This window comes from Rhincodon typus, chromosome 11 (genome assembly GCF_021869965.1).
Source record: "Rhincodon typus isolate 14 chromosome 11, sRhiTyp1.1, whole genome shotgun sequence".
Lineage (NCBI taxonomy): Eukaryota > Metazoa > Chordata > Chondrichthyes > Orectolobiformes > Rhincodontidae > Rhincodon > Rhincodon typus.
In genome coordinates, this window is record NC_063342.1 from 65,255,096 (window position 1) to 65,276,293 (window position 21,198).

General features: G+C 39.8%; 1 protein-coding gene and 1 long non-coding RNA gene across 4 annotated transcripts in view; both read left to right on the forward strand.

Moving 5' to 3' along the window:
- Positions 1-14,500, forward strand: part of LOC125484393 — a 51,052-nt gene extending 36,552 nt beyond the window's left edge. The window contains exons 1-3 of one of the 3 annotated variants that reach the window (XR_007263223.1): positions 3,240-3,314; positions 4,676-4,836; positions 12,654-14,500. This is a non-coding gene — a long non-coding RNA (uncharacterized LOC125484393). Of the gene's footprint in view, positions 1-3,239; positions 3,376-4,675; positions 4,837-12,653 lie in introns of those variants that run through there. The other 2 variants (XR_007263224.1, XR_007263222.1) reach the window with 2 other exon arrangements.
- Positions 1-21,198, forward strand: part of LOC109935041 (rho GTPase-activating protein 6-like) — a 515,598-nt gene that overhangs the window by 207,203 nt on the left and 287,197 nt on the right. The gene's annotated exons all lie outside the window — the stretch shown is intronic.

Sequence of the window (21,198 nt, forward strand, 5' to 3'; positions counted from 1 at the left end):
TAACTTCTAAATATCCGGCATAACGAAAATTTCCTGCACTTGGGAATGACTGCTTTATATTGTCCTGCATTGTATTCCGAACTGCGTTTATATAAAAAAAAATGACTTGCGAACGGACTCCGGACTAGAACCTGTTTGCATTCCGGGCACCGGCTGTGCTATATTGGAGTGTTAGCCTTGATTTTTGTGCTTCGTTCTGGAGTTTGATTCTGGTCAATGTTAAGGTCCTCTAAGGCCCTCCTATAGAACTGCTGGGGGATTCCACACACAACAACCGTAGTGCCAACACATTGGAAGCCGCTCACAGACCTTAGAGGTCCGTGTAGTGGAAGAAAAAGTACAAGGAGATGCTGCTTCTCACGCGGAGGCAAAAGTCCTTAACTGAATGACAGCTGATTCTGTACCTCTGAACCAGGATCCTGGGTTCAAGTCCCACCTGCTCCAAAGGTAGAGAACAACATCTCTGAGCAGGTTGATTAATAATTAGATATTATTTATATAATTGATAATGATGGTCAACATGAATTTGTTGAAGGCAAATTGTGTATGACAAACTTGATTATGTAATTTGATGAAGTAACAGAGTTGACGAGGGTTGTGCATTTAATAAAGTGCCACTTGTTTGCAAAGTTAAAATCCAATACAAAAGGAACAGTGACAAAGCGACAGAAAATAGAAACTATTGGTGAATGGGTTTAAAATGTGTACAGGATTCCCCAGGTAACAAATTAAGGACACTTATTTTGATGCATGTTGATGACGTAGTTTTGATACAATTTTGAAGGTTACAAATGACACTAAACTTGGAAATGTAATGTAGCAGATTTCAAGAAGACCGTGATTGGTGAGACAATCAAACACACAACTTGGAAACTTAATGCAGTGAAGTGATGAATTGAGGAGTTTTATAGCAATAATTAGTAGAGGCAATAAAAAATAAAATTTTAAAGGGGTATTAGAACAGATACTTGAGGGTGTATGTACACAGCCAATAGTAAGAGAACATTCATTTGAAATAATTGGAAGAAAGGACCAGAGAGAGATGAAACAAGAGTGATTACTTTGTTTAAATGCAGTAAATTGTGATTTGGAATGCACTACTGAGTGGAAACAGATCCAGTAGTAACTTTCATAATGGAACTGAATATATTTTGAAAATGAAACATTTTACAGCGTGGAGGAGTGAGGCTAACTAGTTACCTTTTTCAAAGAGTAAACCGAGCAATGATGGGCCCAATGGTCTCCTTTGTCACTGTAATACTAGCAAGGTGAATGGTAGAGTGAAAATAAAATAGTGAAATATACTAAAAAAGTTCTCAGACAGAAGACTATAAAAGGAGACAAAAATTTAATCTACTGATCTGATTTAATAAGGTTTCAAAGTAATTTTCTGTCAGATTGCATATTATGACTTAAGATCTAACCTTATGTATTTTTCTATCTCCGCCTTGTGTTGAAACATATCAGAAGCTGGACTGGATTAATTTAACTCCTCTGCAGGAATGTTAGTTTGGAGCAGTGTTTTGGATACTGTAGAGATTTCCAATAAAGGAGACTCTGCCAAGTTTCTCTGGCTATATGACAGAAAATGAAGTACAGAATTAGTTTTTGTTTTACTTACATTTTAAAACAGAGTGATTTCTCACTGTTGCTTTGAGATCAAGGAGCGTCACCAGCTCCTGCAGCTCCGCTGTGACTTCCACCTAAAGTGAGGACAATCAGACTTTGCATATTCCAATTCCATCCAAAGTTGAAATAATTCTTTTTGTATATGCATTGACCAATGGGAGAATAATATTTCCACAACAAATCCTATTAGTACAGCTTGTCTTGTTAGCTGTTTCCAATAGCAACAATATGACAAATGTAATTTCTGATAAATTACTCTCCAGGGTATATTATCAAGGAGTAAGTTGTACAAAACAAAAACAAAAACAGTCATTGCTGGAGAAACTCAGCAAGTCCGGTAACATCTGTGGAGAGAAAGCAGTGTCAACATTTCAAGTTGAGTGACCCCTCTGCTTTCTCTCCACAGATACTGTCAGACCTGCTGAGTTTCTCCAGCAATTTCTGGTTTTGTTTCAGATTTCCAGCATCTGCAGATCTTTGCTTCGTTGGATTTTAGTAATAATTGTTGCAAGGATATTGCACTTTTGGGTTTAGAACCTTTTTAAAAATAAAGCTACTGATTCTTCTGCAACACATTTTACTTGGGGAAACAAAACACTTCAACTTAAAATACTTCCCCTTGTATTGCTGTCTCTCAATCCTTTTAAGGCTCTTGCACACAAAGCGTTATTCAAATAAGTTGCTTCTGCTTCTGACATCTGTTCTGATAAGAGATAGCAAGAACTGCAGATGCTGGAGTTAGAGATAACAGTGTGGAGCTGGAGGAGCACAGCAGACCAGGCAGCATCAGAGGAGCAGGAAAGCTGATGATTTAGGTCAGGACCCTTCTTCAGAAAAGATAAATATGATAAAATTTATCAAAAATGATAAAATAAGAATGATAAAACTTCTTTTATCTGAGCAAAACATTTGACTCAAACATGTAGTACAAAGATTAATTTTAGGTTGCAGAATTTCAAAATCTGCACACTGCTTTAATTTGCAGTGTCGCTGAACTTTTCCTCACTCCTTTCTTCTCCTCGGTTGGTTGAGGTTCAGTAGTCCTTTCTTTTGTGTGTCCATTACTTGTTGGCTGTCAGAACCAATAATCACCCAAGATGAAAATACAAAACCCTCTGAGAATGTGCCCTCAGTCTTTCAAAATATTGCTGGTAGGTTTTTGACATTTTGCAAGTTAAAGATTATACTGGTACTTAAATATTTATCTGATTGCTAGAGGTTTGCACTCCCTGCAGATTGTGCAAAATATGTTTGTGTCAGTGAAATGAAAGCCAAACTACAAAGAGTTTGACAAGACAAAGGGAAAGAGGATGTGGACCTCTCTAAACTAGTGTGTCCTTATGGAGAGAAGTAAAGCTGTTGAATAGGAAATATGCCACTGTATAATCTCTATTTTAAAAAAAAAAAATTCCTTTTGAGCTATGCAGAAATTGTACTAAATTAGGAGAATGTTTTTAAGTTTATCGTGAGAACAGAATACAGGACAAGGTGGGTTTTTTTTTTGCTATTTTCACAGCGCTAACAGATTTAACTGGTGCATTGATGTTTTTGCAAAGCAGTGGCATGTTTTGACGTAAAACATCAGATGTTTTCCAGATACTTCCGCAAAAGAGAGCAGCAATTTAACAGTCCACTGCCACCTGCTTTCCTGTTCCCAGCAGATCATAATAAACTGAAAATGTGAGGTCTGTACCTTTTTTGTAACAGTTTGTGCTGTTTGTGAAGCAGGCTGTTTGCAGATTGAAGGTAGGCAGTCAATTTTGTTGGATTTTGGTTCTGACCAGCTGTCTGGATGCTACAGATAAAAACCGAAAGAACTGTGGGTGCAGTAAATCAGGAACAAAAACAGAAGTTGTTTAAAGCTCAGTAGGTCTGGCAGCATCTGTGAAGAAAAATCATGTTTCAGCTCCGGTGACCTTTCCTCGGGCATTAATTGAAAATTATTGGCTGTAGATCCAATCTGAAGTGGGGAAGGTGACACCTGGAACATTTCTCAGTCCTGACCCCATACCTGTCAGAGTTAGTGATGCAATGCAAGATATGCCCTAATTGGTCTGGGGTTGAGTTTGGGTCTCAATTAGTGTCACGGCACTGCCTAGAGGTGTGAATTAGTTGTGGAAAGCAGATGGCAGCCATTGTCGGGCATATTGGAGAAGGCAAGTGAATTGAGGGCCACTAGACTTTCAGTCCAAAGAGGTAACACATATTCTGTCATCACTTGATCCACACTGCTCAAGTTGTGGTAATTTTTGTGTTGCTCCATGAGCACCTAAATTGGAAGATGATTCTTTTAGTAAAAGTTTGAAATCAATAAGAAATTACCCCACTGTGTTTGTGAAAAGTCAACTAAGATGTTCCAGGCTCTTCCTGTTCTTAAAATTTGGTACGGTTCTCCATCTCATCAACAGGTTAATTGGAGGTATGCACGTTGTTGCTTATCCCACCCTTCCTATAACAGTCCAACATCTGGAAGCAATGGAGGAATGATGTGTTATCTAAGAGCATTATTTTCAAAGCATGAGTGCACCCAGCCTTGCTTCTCCCTTCATGGGTGATTGAAAATCTGTCTTATTGAAAGTGAGTTGTGTATGCTTAACAAGTGTTTGTTAGCAAACGGGTGTTTATTGTTTTACAGAAAGTGAACTAATCATCTGATCACTTTTTAGTTGAAGCCATAGAGTTTATTCCTATCCAATGACTCCTAATAGAATGTGGAAGCAGAAGCTAAGGATGGGATTATAGCTATGATTGCCTAGATTTCCATATGTAGGATTGCATTTGAATAAGTAATGGTTAGTGCTTGAGAAGTATATTCCAAGATAAGGCACCCCATATTGGTACGGCTAAGAGAGAAATTCAAGAAGGAAAAAGTTTCTTTTTCTAAGCAATGATCTATATTTTTAAATAGCTGACCCTACTAAATGTCATGACAGCATTTGAATTAATATGTTCTGAAAATACTCTGAACTGGCACCATGCAGCAACAGTTAAAATCATGTCTTCTTTAGATTAACCTCTTAAATCCTCATTCTTTCTTCAATGACAGCTTCACTGGTGAGTGAGAACTTCCAGCTGCAGACCTGGGTCCAGTTATATCTTGCTCTGAACTTCAAAAAAACTCCTTAAATAGCTACTGCAGACTTAGTACTCTGCAACCTCCAAAAGTAGTAGCTTCCTTCAGTTCACCTTTAACCAACACTCCAAAATGTGAGTATGCTGATTATTAGTCTATTACTTGGCCGAAAGCACCATCCAGCATCAGTATTAAATTGTCTGCCTGACATATATACTTCTTGTGCCATCATGGAATTAAGATGCTAACATAATGGGTTGAATTTTCCCACCTTTTATTGGTGAAAGGCTGGGAATTGAAAGACTAGCAATCGAGATTGAGGGGAGATTAGCATCTGCCCACACTGTAGAAATATGCCTGTCTTCCTGATCTTTGCATCCTCCAACTAAACTCCCTAATTCTAAAAGAACAGGAATTTGGAGCAGGGGTTGGTCATTTGGGCCGTCAAGCTTGCTCTGCCCTTCAGTATGATCATGGTTGACCATGTTGAGGCTGAAGCTCCAAAATCTGACCTACCCCTGACAACTTTTGGCTACCTTTGTTGGTCAAAAATCTATGTACCTCAGCCTTAAAGCTACCCTTTCTCCTTTTCTGTCTGGGGAAGAGAGTTAGAGGGCTCCTGGCCATTAAGTCACCTAATCTAGAATGATGCAGCAAAATCCAGTTTAGTGCCTGGCTTCTATTGAAGGGTGGCTCAGGTTCTTCATTGGTCACTGCTGGCAAGATGCTGTAGCAGGATTGCCGTTCACTTAAAGCCCTAGTGGTGGGATCTCAAGATCTGCTGAAAACTTCAACCCAATGATGAATTTCCAGCAATCTCATGAAGGTATTTCAAAGCACTTTTAAGACCACAGTTGACCTGATGACAAGGTTTCTCTACAGCCAGAACAGCTTCAAGGGTAAAGCTTAATTCTGGTGTAGTTAAATAAAGTCAATTATCTACAACAGCAAATCAGTTGAATTTCACCATTTTGTGACTCGCTTTGCATGTTACACTGACTCTTATGCTTGTATGTCCTTTATCACTTGTGGTTGTGTTGAAAGCAACGGGACATAATTGGTAGTTAATCATAGTCAGATCAGGAATTTTGCAGGCATTTCTTTTCACCGAGGGGTTACAACATCGAACTTACTGCCAAAATGCAGTGGTATAAACTGCAATGTTGGGATTTTTGAGATTTGTAAGAGAGGGAAACAAAAGTATAGGGTGGGAAGAGGTAATTAGAGTAAGTGGAGGATTGTCTGGAGTAGGGAGACAGACATAGATCTGTTGAACTGAATGACTTATTCCTATGCTGTACACTTTATGCAATTCGTCAACTAAGACAATTGGTAATGATACAGGAATCAGATTCCTGGAAAAGATTAAGATCCATTAAAAAAATCCACAATCACAAAGTAAGTTGAAGAAAGTTCTCTCAATAGAACACAGCAACAAATAAGTTCTTTTGCAATATGACTTCTAATAAAACAGGTCATTTGTAAGGTTACCTCAATGGTTTCAACAATTCTATTTTCAAATGGCACTCAAAGATAGACTTTATGGTGATAATTTGCTCTTGAGGGTCCAAGAGAATGTATTCCAATTTTTAAAAAAAAAAACAAACAAAGTAACTAAGATTGAAACCAAAGTAAAAGCATACTCCCTGGATATCCTGGCCAGCGTGGAAATTGGGCTTTAATAGGATCCTTTTTTATTTAGGTAAACTTACCTAAATGGATCACCTGTGGTTTGAGGCAAGCACTTTTTCACAACCAAACCTGACCTGTCCAGAAATGGCCTGAAGTCAAAATCACGGCACTGTACCAACCTGTGGCTGGCCGCCCTTAAATGGGCTAGGGGAATCAGGGTACCTGGGGTGCAAATTCTCAAATCAGTGAAAGCTTCCATACAGCTAAATGAGGCCATTAAGAAGCAAATATAGTACTGTTTAGACTGGTAAAATTAGGAGGCAGCAAAGTTTTATGCTAAACCTGTATGAACAGGTAGTTAGAACATATTGGAAGCTATGGCGCACAGTTTTGGTTGTCTTGTTATTAAAATGGATACAAAGGCTCTGTAGAAGGTCCAAAAATATTTGAGAATGATAGTAGATAAATTACACTTTGATAAGATTAAACAGGCTGGGGCACTTTTCTCTAGGAAGGAGAAGGTTGAGGAGTGTTATGATAGAGGCCTTAAAAAGAATTGAAAGGGTATCAGCCATGAACAAGTTGGTAGAATTTCTACCTCCTAAGTTAAGAGGTTGAGGGTTCATGTTCCATTCCAGGAAATGAGTACAAAAATCAAGGTTAAAGCTCCAAAGCTGAGGAAGTGATGGGCTGTCGAAAGTTCCATCTTTTGGTTAAGGTGTTGAACCAAGGCCTTATCTTTCCTCTGAGATGGAAGCAAAATACCCAACGGCACTGTTTTGATGAAGAACAGGGGAGTTATTTGTTGTACATTGACCAATATTTATTGTCTCAAAAACATTACTTTTTCTAGGTTAAGCAGCATCATAGGAGCAGGATGCTGCTTGGCCTGCTGTGTTCATCCAGCCCTGCACCTTGTTGTCTCGGATTCTCCAGCATCTGCAGTTCCTACTATCTCTGATTTCACTTTTTCTAGGTTATTGCATTTCTGTTTGTGGGTCTTGCACAAATTAGCTGGCTCATTTCCTATGTTATGACAGTGACTAAGCTTCAGATGTACTCCGTTAGTTATAAATCACTTGGAGGTGTCCAGTCGCAAGGAAGTGCACTAGTTAAATACAATTCCTCTTCTGGTGAGGTTGACACAAGAACAGATGTGAACCAGATAGTCTATCTGCCCCGGTTCTGTAATTATATATATTCTTGCCTAGTGAAATCGTGTTATCTCCGTCCCAAACATTTCAAGAGCATAGAAACAAGAGTAGGCGATACAGCTGATGGAACCTGCCTGCTATTCTAAAACACGAGTGATGTTCTCACCCTTACCATTTTTTCCTCACTAATGCCATATCTGTTTCTGTCATTTAGTCTCTAGAAACCTTTTCCTTTTATTCATTCACGGGATGAGGGCGTCGCTGGCTGGGCAGCATGTATTGCCTGTCTCTAATTGCCCAGAGGGCAGTTCCGAGTCAACCACAATGCTGTGGGTCTGGAGTCACATGTAGGCCAGACCAGGTAAGGATGGTGGATTTCCTTCCCTAAAGGACATTAGTGAACCAGATGGGTTCATGGTCATCATAAGACTCTTAATTCCAGATATTTATTGAATTCAAATTCCACCATCTGCCGTGGCAGGATTTGAACTTGGGTCCCCAGAACATTATCTGGGTCTCTGGATTAACAGTCCACCGATTTAATACCACTAGGCCATTGCCTCCACCAACTGATTTCTGTCTTAATCCTGCTCAATGATTTGAGCTTCCACAATTGTCTATATTAGAGAATCCCAAAGTTTCACTGTCCCTTTTTTTTTTATTTTTATTTTATTTTTTTTTTTTTTTGAAGAAATTCCTCTTCATCTCAGTCTTAAATGGCTTTCCCTTATCCTGACTTTTTTTCCTGGTTTCACGTTCTCCCCATCCCTAGGCTGGTGAAGCTATTTATATACACCTTGTCACCACCTGTCAGAAATATTACATTTCAGTGAGGTCATGTCTCATTCTTTGAAACTCTAGAGAATTCAGACCCATTTTCCTCAACCTCTCCTTGTAAGACAGTTCCCAAGGATTAATTGGGTAAAGATAGAGGAAATATAACTATGGCGAACGTATCCTTCCTCAGATAAGGAAACTAAAACTGTACTCGGTACTCCAGGTGAGGTTTTACCAAAGCTCTACACAACTGCAGCATGGCATCTTTCTTAAGTACTCTCTTCCTGTTGAAATTAATGCCAGTATACCATTTGGCATTCTAATTTCTTGCTATATTTGCATGCTTTCAGTGATTCATTGAATGAACACTCAAATCTCCTATGGATACCCTCACTTGCCATACACTCTGTATTTAAGAAATATTCTGCCTTTCTGCTTTTCCTCTTAAAGTAAATATCTTCACATTTATTTACATTCTATTCAATCCACAATGTTCTAACCCATTCACTTGTTGTGTCCAATTCCTCTTGAAGTATTCTTTGTATCCTCCTCATAACTTAACATCAAAATGGGTGGGAACATTATCAGTAAACATGGAAATATTATAATTGGCCCCCACATTCAAATCACTAACCTAACTTGTGAATGGTTGTGGACCTGACGTTAACCCATATGGCACCCCATTAGTGACTACCTGCTATCTTGAAAGTGATTTGTTTATTCCTATCTCTGCTTTCTGTCCACTAAATTTTCAATTTCAATCCATAATAGTATAGTGTCTCTAATCCCATGTGCTCTAGATTTATTTTCTAATGTCCTATGTGGGATCTTTCTTAATAAAAGCATTCTGAAAATCCAAATACACCACATCCACTGGGGTTGGGGGCGGTGGTGGCGGGGCATGGGTTCCTTTTTATCTATGCTACAAGTAAACATTCTCAAAAACTTCAAGTTTTGTCAAATATGATTTTCCTTTTATAACCCCAAGCTGATTCTGCCTAATTTTGTCATTCCTTCTTCTGAATGTGCAGTTATCACATCACTTATAATAAATGCTAACATTTTCCACACTATGGACATCAAGCTAACGGCTATGTTGCTGTACACAATGTTGCTCTTCCTCCCTACTTAAACAGTGGTGTTACATTGGACTATGGACTATGAAATGTTTTCACTATTAGGGGTAGTCCGGACTACCTTTTCATAATGTGAAATAGTCACTAGTAACTCCACTAAAAATTCCGGAGAAACGTGAGTGATTAGAATTAGGAACTTACTACCATAAAAGGGAATTTGAAGTTAATAGCATAAGTATGATTATAGAATCTAGATAAACACATATAAAAGGGATTCATAGAATTCGTACAGCGTGGAAGCAGGCCATTCGGCCCATCAAGTCCACGACAATCCTCTGAACAGCATCCTACCCACACCCCACATTCCTCCCCCAACCCCACCTTATCCCTGTAACCCTGCATTCCTCATGGCCAATCCACCTAACCTGCACATCTTTGCAGGCTAAGTTGATATATGGTAGGTGAAAACTGGTGTAGTGCATTTTTTAGCAATATAGTCCTGCAGGGCTGAAGGATCAGTTTCTGGGTTGTACATTCTACATAACCTATTAACATTCTTGAGATCCCTTTTTCGTGTAGATTTGGGCTAAGAACGAAAATGATGTAGCAAAGGAGCTCAATTAAGTGATTTTTCAAAAAGCAGTAGCACTCTATGTTGAATGTACAGATATTTTACATATCTTAGAAGCTAAGTGACCAGTGAAAGGAAATTTGGCAGTATTACCGATTTGAAAACAACTATAAAGGTATTCTGCAGCAAATAAAAGTTCAGCCCAATTTAAGGAATGCAAGTCTGGAGTTCCAGTTGTGACAAATGATATGTAGAGGACAGCCTGCACTAGCAACTTCCTGTGCAGTTCGCTTCAGAGTGCAGACCACGCAGATCTAATTATTATCATTCTGACATTGAAAGTGAAAAAATCATTTATTTTGAAATGATCTCTTTTTTTGGGAGAAAAAGGGAGGTACTGAATTACACGGTTGCAAATTACTATATTAAATTTTATTAAGGGCTGAGTCTACTGGACAAATACCTAATTTTTAAAGAGAAAGTATTTGAAGATTTATACATAAATTTTGTAATTGCAAACAGGGCTTGCCCTTAAGCTTTCTGCTAATTATTTCTGCATTTCCTTCCTATTATATCTTGACCAATGCATTTCTTCATAGTTCTGGCAATAAGTATGACATGTTCTTTCATCTGTACCTGATTAGCGCAAAAGCATTCAAAAATGCTTAAGATATTTAACCTTTCAAGCACTGACAGCCCTTTCTTAACTTGAACTGAATTTGCATTGTGCACATGCAAATGGGGAGGCGATGCCCTAATGGTATTATTGCTGGACTGTTAATCCAGAGACCCAGATAATGTTCTGGGAACCTGGGTTTGAATCCCGCCATGGCAGATGGTGGAATTTGAATTCAATAAATATCTGGAATTAAGAATCTAGAGATGACCACAAATCTATTGTTGATTGTCGGAAAAACCCATTTGGTTCACTAATATCTTTTAGGGAAGGAAACTGCCCACCTTACCTGGTCTGGCCTACATGTGACTCCAGACCCACAGCAATGTGGTTGACTCTTAACTGCCCTCTGGGCAATTGGGGAAGGGCAATAAATGCTGCCTAGCCAGTGATGTCCCTCATCCCATAAATGAATAAAAAAAAAAAGGCTCAAGTGACCCTGAATCCAGTAACGTCATTGACTGACTGTTTGTTTGTTTATTTGCATTTTTCAATCAAATATGAACTTCAGTTGTTTACATCCTCTGATCTTAGAGATATGTTTGCTGTTCTTGTTTCCCTTACTATGGTTTTATAGATACATCATACATTTACGTTTCCTGTGGGATCACTAGCAGCAAATCCAGGGGTTTTGTGACAACAGTAGACAAGTTGCCCGACCATGAAATTGATGAATCAGCACTTGGGGCAACCTTGAAGACCAGGATGGAGAGCCTGTGGTTTGGCACCTCCAGGACCAAGTCTTGGTGTCCGCACTTAGCAATACTTTGAAAGTGGTTGGAGACAGTTGAAGGTGGAGTGAGGAATTGGGAGAGGTCTGAGGCTTTTTTACACTGATTTTTGGATGAAAGATTTAATATTAATCAGAGCTCCCCTGCTCTTAAAATCATGCCTTTTGGGTCTTTCACCTTCACATGCAGGGGAAGATAGCAGGGCTGAAAATATATATTTTTCTGAAGGCTCCTCACTAGATTTTCCAAGCTTTTTTGTTTGTTCTTTGGGGGTTTCTTTTTCAGTTTTATTAGTTTTTCATGAAATTATGCAGCCACTCTGTTTAAAATTCCTTCTGAATTTGTGTGATTTATAGGGGGAGTTTGGACTTGCACAGAAACATAATTAGAAGAATTCATTAATATCTCCAATAATCATCACCATTCTGTTAAACTTAAAGACACAAGTTCAAGGAAGGGGTTTCAGAGATAGTAGGAACTGCAGATGCTGGAGAATCTGAGGCTTTGCAGTGGGATTAAAATTGTTTCTGAAGCAGGGTCTAGACCCGAAACATCAGCTTTCCTGCTCCTCTGCTGCTTGGCCTGCTGTGTTCATCCAGCTCTACACCTTGTTATCTCTTAAGCTCAAGGAAAGCACTCGTTTCCTAAATTTGATGGTATTTCAATTGACATATCACAACAGCATTAAGCTGACAACGAATGAGTTTTTCAAAAAAACACTGCTGTGCTTTTATACACAACACTCATCCTAAATGTTTTTCTGCAGACTGGTGAGGTTGCATGTTTTGCACAAATAGTGGCTGCAATTCAACTAATTTGTGGTAAATAAGATGCTTTGATATGTGATAACCTATAAATGCAAATCATAATGAAATAAAACTCTTTCAATATTAAATTACATAATTGACACCAGTGCTCGTTCTAACACTATCCATTACTTTTCCCCCCACGTAATGACTCCTGAACTCCCTCGGCTTTAACATAAAGATCCCAATTAATCTGAAAGGAATTGATTTACCTCAGGCGTCCTGTGCCCAGTTAGATGAATATTCTTTTGAAGATTTTTAATTATTTTTCTCCTTTTCAGACCCTCTTTCCCTTCTTTAGAGACCCTCAGTCCTCTTTGCAATGTTCACTTCCCATTCCAGTCCCTCTTCTCCTTTCCAACTCCTCTCTCTGTTTCCTGATCCTCTCTCCACTCTTCAGCCCCTTACTCCCCTTTTGCAGCTTACTATAAACTCATCAGCAGTATACAGGAGAGAACCAGTCTGTGTTGACTAGTGGAGCTGATCCTCATCATCTCTGGTCACCCACTCTGTGGTTGGATTTTCCAGGGCAGCTTGTGGATTTCAGGAGCAGTTCCACGCATCACTCGAGTATTTTGACCACTGGAAGACAGGACTTCAACTGAAGAACAAAAAGAAGGTTACACCAGAACCTATTCTGATTTTAAGTGCTCCTGTAATGTCGTTGAACTATGAAGATCAGATACAGGAAGTTGAAGCAAACAAAGAGGAAGTTGATATTGAGCACTGAATGTAACAATTCAGCAATAAGTGTTACCTTTCATTGTGGTAGTGATCCTTTTGGTGTTTGCTGTAACTCATATTTTAAAAATGGTGTGAATACATGGCACTGTACACAATGTTATTACTAAGTGCATTAGTAAACATCAACATAATTGGATTTTAGATAAAAATATTACATTCTCTGGTTATCCTTTTCAGTGTGAAAGAGAGAACACAGACATTTGCCTTTTAGTGAGGCTGTAATTGTTGATTTAATCTTCATTCACCATAAGAACGTTCATTTGAATTTAAACAATCTGTATTGCAAGAAGCATGTTTGATATATTATTATACTTTTTCGAGGGGCTTTCTCATTCATTTGTAGGATTTGGGTGTCACTGAGTAGACTAGCATTTATTGCTCCTCCCTAAATGCCCTGAGAAAATTATAGTGAGCTGCCTTCTCAAACCACTGCCATCCATAGGCATACTGACAGATCTGTTAATGAAGTTGCAAGAATGACATTGTCATGGTGGAGTGTGGGATTATTTCTTTAATGTTTAAAGATGTCATTTCAAAACATTTACTGATGTTATAGATATTGGATCTTAAGTCCTGTAAATGCCCTTTCTCTAAAACTCTTAACTGACCAAGTGTTTTCCCCATACCCCACACTCCCATATCCTTCAAGGCAGTGAGTGTTATTGAAGGCATGAGACCTTCAGGTGATGTGCTTTGACTTTCTTGAGTTTGTAGCAGTAATGAATTCTGTATTCAACAGAAAACAGCTGGAGAAACTCAGTAGGCCTGGCAACTTCTGATGAAGCGTCATGGGACCCAAAACACTGACTCTGCTTCCCGTTCACAGACACTGCCAGATCTGCTGAGTTTCTGTTTCTGTTTTTGTTCCAGGTTTCCAGCATCTTCCTTTTTTTATGAACTCTGTTGTTGGGGGAAGTTGCAAAAGTTATTGGGATTTAAAAGGAACTGGTATTGGAGTTTTCCTGTGCATTCACTGGCACTTGAAGGTCACTTACTGGTCAGCTCATCATTATTCATTGAGGCTATTGCTCTAGTTGGCATTGCGCTGGAGCACGGTGTGGAGAAGAAAGACAGCTTGCAGAGAGGGAGGAGCAGGAGTGCTCCCAATTGGAGGTGCTAACAGCGGGGTATAGTCGGGGAAAGCTTTTTTTTTTTTTTTCTTACCTGCATTCTTACCTTGGATTCAACCAGGAGCAATGTCTGAAACAATTAAGATTCACTGAGAAGATGATTAAATTAACTGTACCAAATCTTTCAACTTGACTGTAGCTGCACAGTGGGCAAGTACAGTTTTAAATGGTAGCCACAAAGATCTCTGTGGTCTTCAGTTTGTATGTCTGCAGATCCTTCCAGGCCAGAGTTGGTGACCTCACCAACCTGTCCAAGTTTGCTGTGCATTGTTGCATCAGGCAAGTGATATAAAGCCAAGGAAAGGGGAATTCATAATCTATAATTAGAGAGAACAAGCACTTTGATTTGCTAGAATTGACATTCCCAATGGTGTGAGAAGCATTGACTGCATATGACTCTGTAGTGATCTATGATTCAATGAGGAGAGATATTGAAACAGTAAGGGGTACCACTCCCCCATCTTATGTGTAACATGGTAGATGAACTTGAGCAGCGTATTATATTAGTGGATGTTTACTCTCCTGACAACAGACTCAATGCTTTCATTCTGTATCAGTTTCCCCCGTTCCTGATGTTCCAGTTACCACCATGAGCCAGGAATGACTGCAGGACTATCTGCAATACATATGAGTAATGCCCATGCATTGGCCTTCGAGATGCACATCAACGCAGAATCGCTGAGCAGAGACTCGTAGTCAGGTTCTGTACCCATGACGATGGCTTCAGCTGTGGTCTTGGATTCATGTCATGCTACACATGAGATAACAAGGTGCAGAGCTGGATGAACACAGCAGGCCGAGCAGCATCAGAGGAGCAGGAAGGCTGACGTTTCAGGCCTAGACCCTTCTTCCCGAATCGTCAGCCTTCCTGCTCCTCTGCTGCTTGGCCTGCTGTGTTCATCCAGCTCTACACCTTGTTATCTCAGATTCTCCAGCATCTGCAGTTCCTACTATCTCCATGCTACACATGACCCCACCAACCATTCTGTATCTATAAAATCTTCCTTACGGTCCTGTTTTAACACCATCACCTTGATAAACTGTTATGATCTCTCTACGTTAATTAGTATGTACAGTTTTGGATTACTTATTACTCTGGTTAGACCCTCAGCATGCGGCTCTTATACCTACTGTGTTTTTCCAGTCATCTGGTTTGCCTCCAGCACCACCTTTTTATTTTTAATTTTTTGTAATTTATCTCTGCCTCATTTAATCAGATTATAGGTCATCCCTTCGCTTGTTATTTAGCTAGATCCAATCTACGACTTCGCTAAAGTTCTGCAACATTGGCCACCAGATGTTGCATCACAACTGGGTCTACTAGTGCTATCACAGACTTGGGCATCACTTCTGCAATGGAAAGGATGGGCCCCAAGCTCAGTGAATCTCTGTGCTGCGCTGGGGCTGGATTTCTCCATGCTCCAAGGCAGGAATGAGGCTCTGTTGTGTCTGCCAATCCACACCATTGTGTGCATAACTGTCAGCATTGTCCTGCATACTGGCCCTTCAGTTTCTCCATATTAGTCATCTGTCCTTTTCAGCAGGACTCTCCTCCAACCTCAACCATTGGAGAACTAGCACATGTGGAGTCCTTTGCCCGTGGCCCGGTTGCAGCTACTCGTGCTCAGTGACCTACCACACGCTGATTCTGATTTTCATGCCTGATCAATTAATTGATGGTGCTTAGTTACCAGATGTCTGTTGTTGCTCCCACTGTTTTATTCTGAGGTTGCGTTGGCTGACTAAGAGCCAGGTCTTGGATATCCTAAAGCATGAATACGGTTTGAGTAAGTGAGAGTGTGACAATGATTTTTCTTGTTTTTAACTCGATCTGCAACATACACCTTATGCCAGGTTGCAGGATAAGGATGGTGGGATTTGAGAAGGTGCATTTGGACAAGAACTGCTTCAGTACCTGCCAATTCACAAATGGTGGTTAGAACATAGAAAAGACAGTATAGGAACAGGCCGTTCGGCCCACCATGTCTGCACCGACCATGATGGCCTTCGAAACAAATCCCATTTGCTTGAACATGTCTGTATCCCTGTATTCCCCACCTGTTCATGTGTATGTCTAAATGACTCTTAAACATTGTTATTTTATTTGCCTCTACACCTCCCCTGGCAGTGTGCTCAAGGCACCTGTCACCCTCCTTGCAAAAAAACTTTCCTCGCATATCTCCTTAACATTTCCACTCACCTTAAACCTATGCCTCCGAGTATTTGACATTTCCACCCTGAGGAGAAAAGACTCTGATTATCCTCCCTATCCATGCCTCTCATTATTTTTTATACTTCTATCAGGTCGCCCCTCGGCTTCTGATGTTCGAGTGGAATAACATCCATGTTTGTTCAACCTCTCCCTGTAGCTAATGTGCTCCAATCCAAGCAACATCCAGTAAACCTCTTTTGCACCCTCCCCAAAACCTCCACATCCTTCCTACACTGTGATGACCAGAACCGTACACAATACTCCAATTGCCACCTAATTAAAGTCTTATACAGCTGCCGCATGACTTGCCAACTTTTATATTCAATGCCCTGACTGATGAAGGGAAATATGTGTTCACCTACTTTACCACCTTATCTACTTATGTTGCCACTTTCAAGCAGCTACAGACTTGGACCCCAAATCACTGTACATATCAATGCTCCTAAAAGGTCCTGCTATTTGCTGTATACTTTCCTCTTGTATTTGACTGCCCAAAATGCGTCATTTCACACTTTTTGTCCAGATTAAACTCTATCTGCTATTTCTCTGTGCAGTTTTCCAACTGATCTATATCCTGCGGGATCCTTTGACAACTTTTCTCACTATCCATAACTTCACTGATTTTTGTGTTGTCTGCAAACTTACTAATCAGACCATCTACACTTTCTTGAAAATGATGAATCTTGTGCAATTATCAGTGAACATCCCCACTTCTGAACTTAAGATGGAGGGAAGGTCATTGATGAAGCAGCTGAAGATGGTTGGGCCTAGGACATTACCCCGAGGAACTCCTGCTGTGACATCCTGAGTCTGAGATGACTGAAAGCTACGACCATCTTCCTTAATGCCAGTTGTGACTGCAACCAATGGAAAGTCTTACCCCCGCACCCCGGTTTCAATTAACACTAGTTTTGCTAGTGCTCCTTGATGTCAACTGTAGTTACCTTCACCTCATTTCCGGAGTTCAGCTCTTTCTTTTCTCCATGATTTGAATAAACACTATCATGAGGGGCCCATGTAAACACCTTAAAGTTGATGATCAATGACTAGTAACGTTACTTCGCTATTTTTAAATAAGAGAATGTGTATACATAATGTAAGAAAATAATCTAGTGATATATAGCTGCCTATTTTTCATTCCTTGAGAGTTTTGTCCCTGCGTTGATAAAGGCTTTAGCTTTCTAAGGTATGCTTTCCCAGCAGCAACCCAGACGATTAATCATAGCTATGTAATCCCTGATAAGGAATGTCACTTGGCTATTTGACTGAAGGGAGCATCAGGTTATAAAATTGCACAGAGACCTGTCCAGTAGGTGCTGCTGTATAGTAACATAGTAGTGGGAGCGCTCATTACCTCTCCCTAGTCTAAGGGATGCTGACATCAATTGTTCACTTCCAGCATTATCCCAAGTCAGCACAGGTCAAAGTTGGCATTTTCTTGTCTTCCATGACTCAGCTATTTATTGGGCATACTCACTGGGTCATCCTATGCGATTATAGCTGGGTGGTTGATGGATGGCTTCAATGATTGACTCAGCAGGTTGGAAAAATTTCAATGAGGGGTCATACCATATGTGGCATTTCCAGCCGTGAGAGATGGGTGAGTCTGTCTTGGCTAAGATTAACACTTCATTATTGCTGTAGTTCTAATGACAGAGAAAATGCTGTGTATGAGAAATGCATTAATCTCAGCCCTTAATGCACTGCATGATAGAGGGACACCATTGAGAATAGCAGACTTAGTTGTTGCCTGCTGTCAATACAACAACACACATGAGCATTTCAAAGATAGATTTCTATGCAGTTTTCTTCACTGGGGAATTTCTGTTTTAGTTACCATGGTATGTTGTGCTTTGTTTTCAAACTGGTTTCTCCCTGCAGACTAATCTTGGTCTCATGAATGCTGTCTATAGTATTGTGGGTTCTTTTAAATCCGACTCCAAACACAAAATAATGTACAATTGAGATTTAATTAAAACAAAGATGTTTCACTTCACAGCACATTCAGCTGTGCGCTGTGCTGGTGCTAACTCATTATAGCTTGAAGAAATTTACAGAATTGTACAATGCAGGAGACCATGCAGTCTATCATGACTGTATTGGCTCTTTGAAAGAACTGTTCAATAGTCTCACCTATTTTTTTTTCCTTTCTGAGAATCCTGCAAAACTCTTCAAATCCTTTATATAAGCCATTTGCTTAAGTTTACTATTGAATGCACTTCTGTCACCCTTTTCATCCGCTGCATTCCAGACTGTGACAATTCAGCATTAATCACCACAGTGTCTTTTGCCAATTACTTTAAATCAGTATCCTCTGGTTACTGACCCTCCTGACAGTGGAAATAGTTTCTCCCTATATGTACTCTCTCAAAGCCCTTTAAAATTGTAAACACATCTGTTAAATCTCCTCTTAACCTTTTCTACTCTAAAGAGAATAATCCTGTTTTTTCTAATCTCCCCACATTGTATTCCAGACCATTCATAAAGTGGTAACATAACCCTTCACACGTCACTTCTGACTATCTCCCCGAATGAATATATTGAATAATGATAGGCAATTCCGAAGTGGTGGCATCACAAGTGAGATCAAGCCTATTGTTGTACATCTTGATTTGTCTGATTTTTCACAAGTGCCATGAAAAGGGAATTGGAACCGAATTGTGTAATTTTCCTTTTCAGCTCGCGGGCAATGAAGCTAATTGCAGTACATCATAGCTAATGATCAACATCTGTTGTGGATCTATGACAATTCAAGTCTTTATAGCTCTATTCCACACTACCATATTTACTCTGGCTTATTGGGCAGACTGTATATTTTGTATGCTGCCATTGTAATAAATATATCCAAAGGATAGAAGCCAATGGTATAAATTTTTAATAAGATACAGAGAAACCCATTTAGTCCAGATGACTGAGTGAGTACATTAAATTCCAATCAGGAAGCCACAGAATGAAGATTCACTGAAATCATATTTAAACATTTTTGGTTTTACAAAAAATACAATATACAGTACAGGAACAGACCCTTTGGCCCATCAAGTCTGTGCCAATTCCTACCCCTTATTTAGATCCACTACTTATTGCCCATATGTGGTTTCTATCCCTTTGCTTCCTGTTCATGTATCTTGATAGATATGCGTTAAACATTGCTAATGTGCCTGCTTCCACCACCTCCACTGGCAATGCGTTCCAGGCATCCACCACCTTCTGTGTGAAACATATTTTTCCCACACTTCTCCCCTAAATTTTCCCCCCTCACCTTTTAACCTGCTTCCCCATGTAGCTGACCTTTCCACCCTTGAAATAGCCTCCGACTATCCACCTTATCTATCCCCCTCATAATTTTGTGGACCTCTGTCAAGTCACCCCTCAGCCTCCATCTTTCCAATATCTCCTTTTATAACTAAAACCTTCCAGACCAGGCAGCATCCTAGTGAACCTTCCCTGCACCCTTTCCAAAGCATCCACGTTCTTCTGGTAGTGTGGCCACCATAACTGCACACAATATTCCAAATGTGGCTCAACTAAAGTTTTGTACAGTGTAACATAACGTGTCAACTTTTATATTTGATGCCCCGGCCAATGAAGGCAAGCATACTGTATGCCTTCTTGACCACCACATCCACCTGTGTTGCCACTTTCAGGGATCTGTGGAAGTATACGCTCCGATCCCTCTCTAATCTCTGATGGTACTCCGAAGCTTATTAATTATAAGTACTTGTACATGTTTGCAATATGGAAACTGCTGACCCGAATTGTATCACAAATCATAATTGACAGAGTGCCTGCATCAGCAACGTCATAGGTGGCATGGCATGTTTAGCATGAAAGGAGTGGTTCAGTACATCAAAGTCTTTTTCTGTAATAGTGACTTGCCCTTGTTCCAATATGGGTCGCTTGTAGGCAGATTATGTTAATGGAGTGTTGGATGGTAAAATATCCCATTAGGTTTTACTTGGTTGTTGATAGGCCGTCAACATCAAGTTATAAGATTTAGAGAGCATGCCCTATTGCTATGAAGCCAGAGGATTCATCAGATTGACGGTTCTGGGGGCACTGAGATTCTGCAGGGGCGCTTTTTGGAGTCCTTTAATGTTCTGTGCCTATATCTGGCATAGGTCATCATGACAGTGTGCATCATAATTAGAACTGTCTACTCAATTCTTCTGTCCTGGGTTCCTACTTTGCAACCAACTGCCCCCACACTTTTGTTAAATAATGAAAACCAACAAGCTAGTTGAAAACTCACTTTGCACTCCACAATATAATCCAGTGTTGCTACTGCCACATCCAGGTTAGTTTCTCGTGGGTCAATCTTTCTAAGCAGGATTAGCTGCAGGTATCCTTCGATTCACAGGATAGGAAACATAGGGAGTCACTAACAAATTCTTTGTGACGTACTCTACTTGTAGAATGGCAGGCTTTGATCCCTTCAGCAAGAGTGGTCCTTGTTAAGCAGGTTCAGGACAAGCCAAGTTCCTTGCAGAGCAAACCTTCATCATTTGTGCCTTAGTATAAACCCCATTATGTACTTGAAGAGATACAAACAATTTTGCACGTTTAATTGAGTGTCACTTTTACAGACTTAGGTGTTGGACTAATCACAAACTGAGCAAATGAGAAGGCCAATGCTTGTTGCTTGCAATTTTGAAATTACTGAATAAATAAATAATAATCAGTACTAAAACTACAAGTAATATTTATTCAACGATACGTTTGGTTCCACTATGATGCAATAGTTGCGTTCCCATGCAACATCGCATTGTAGAAAATTGCACTCTAGAAATAACGGGGCCTATGCGAAAAGTGGGGTTAGGGCAGACCACCAAAAAAATCACTCGAATCGCTCAAAAGCCTAACATGAAGGATAGCACAATTTGAATAAATGTTTAATTCATATCTAATAATGAAATAAAATTAAATTTAATACTTTACATCTTGACATTTTTTCCAAGGTAATGTGGGAGGATGTTGAAGAAAGCACTTC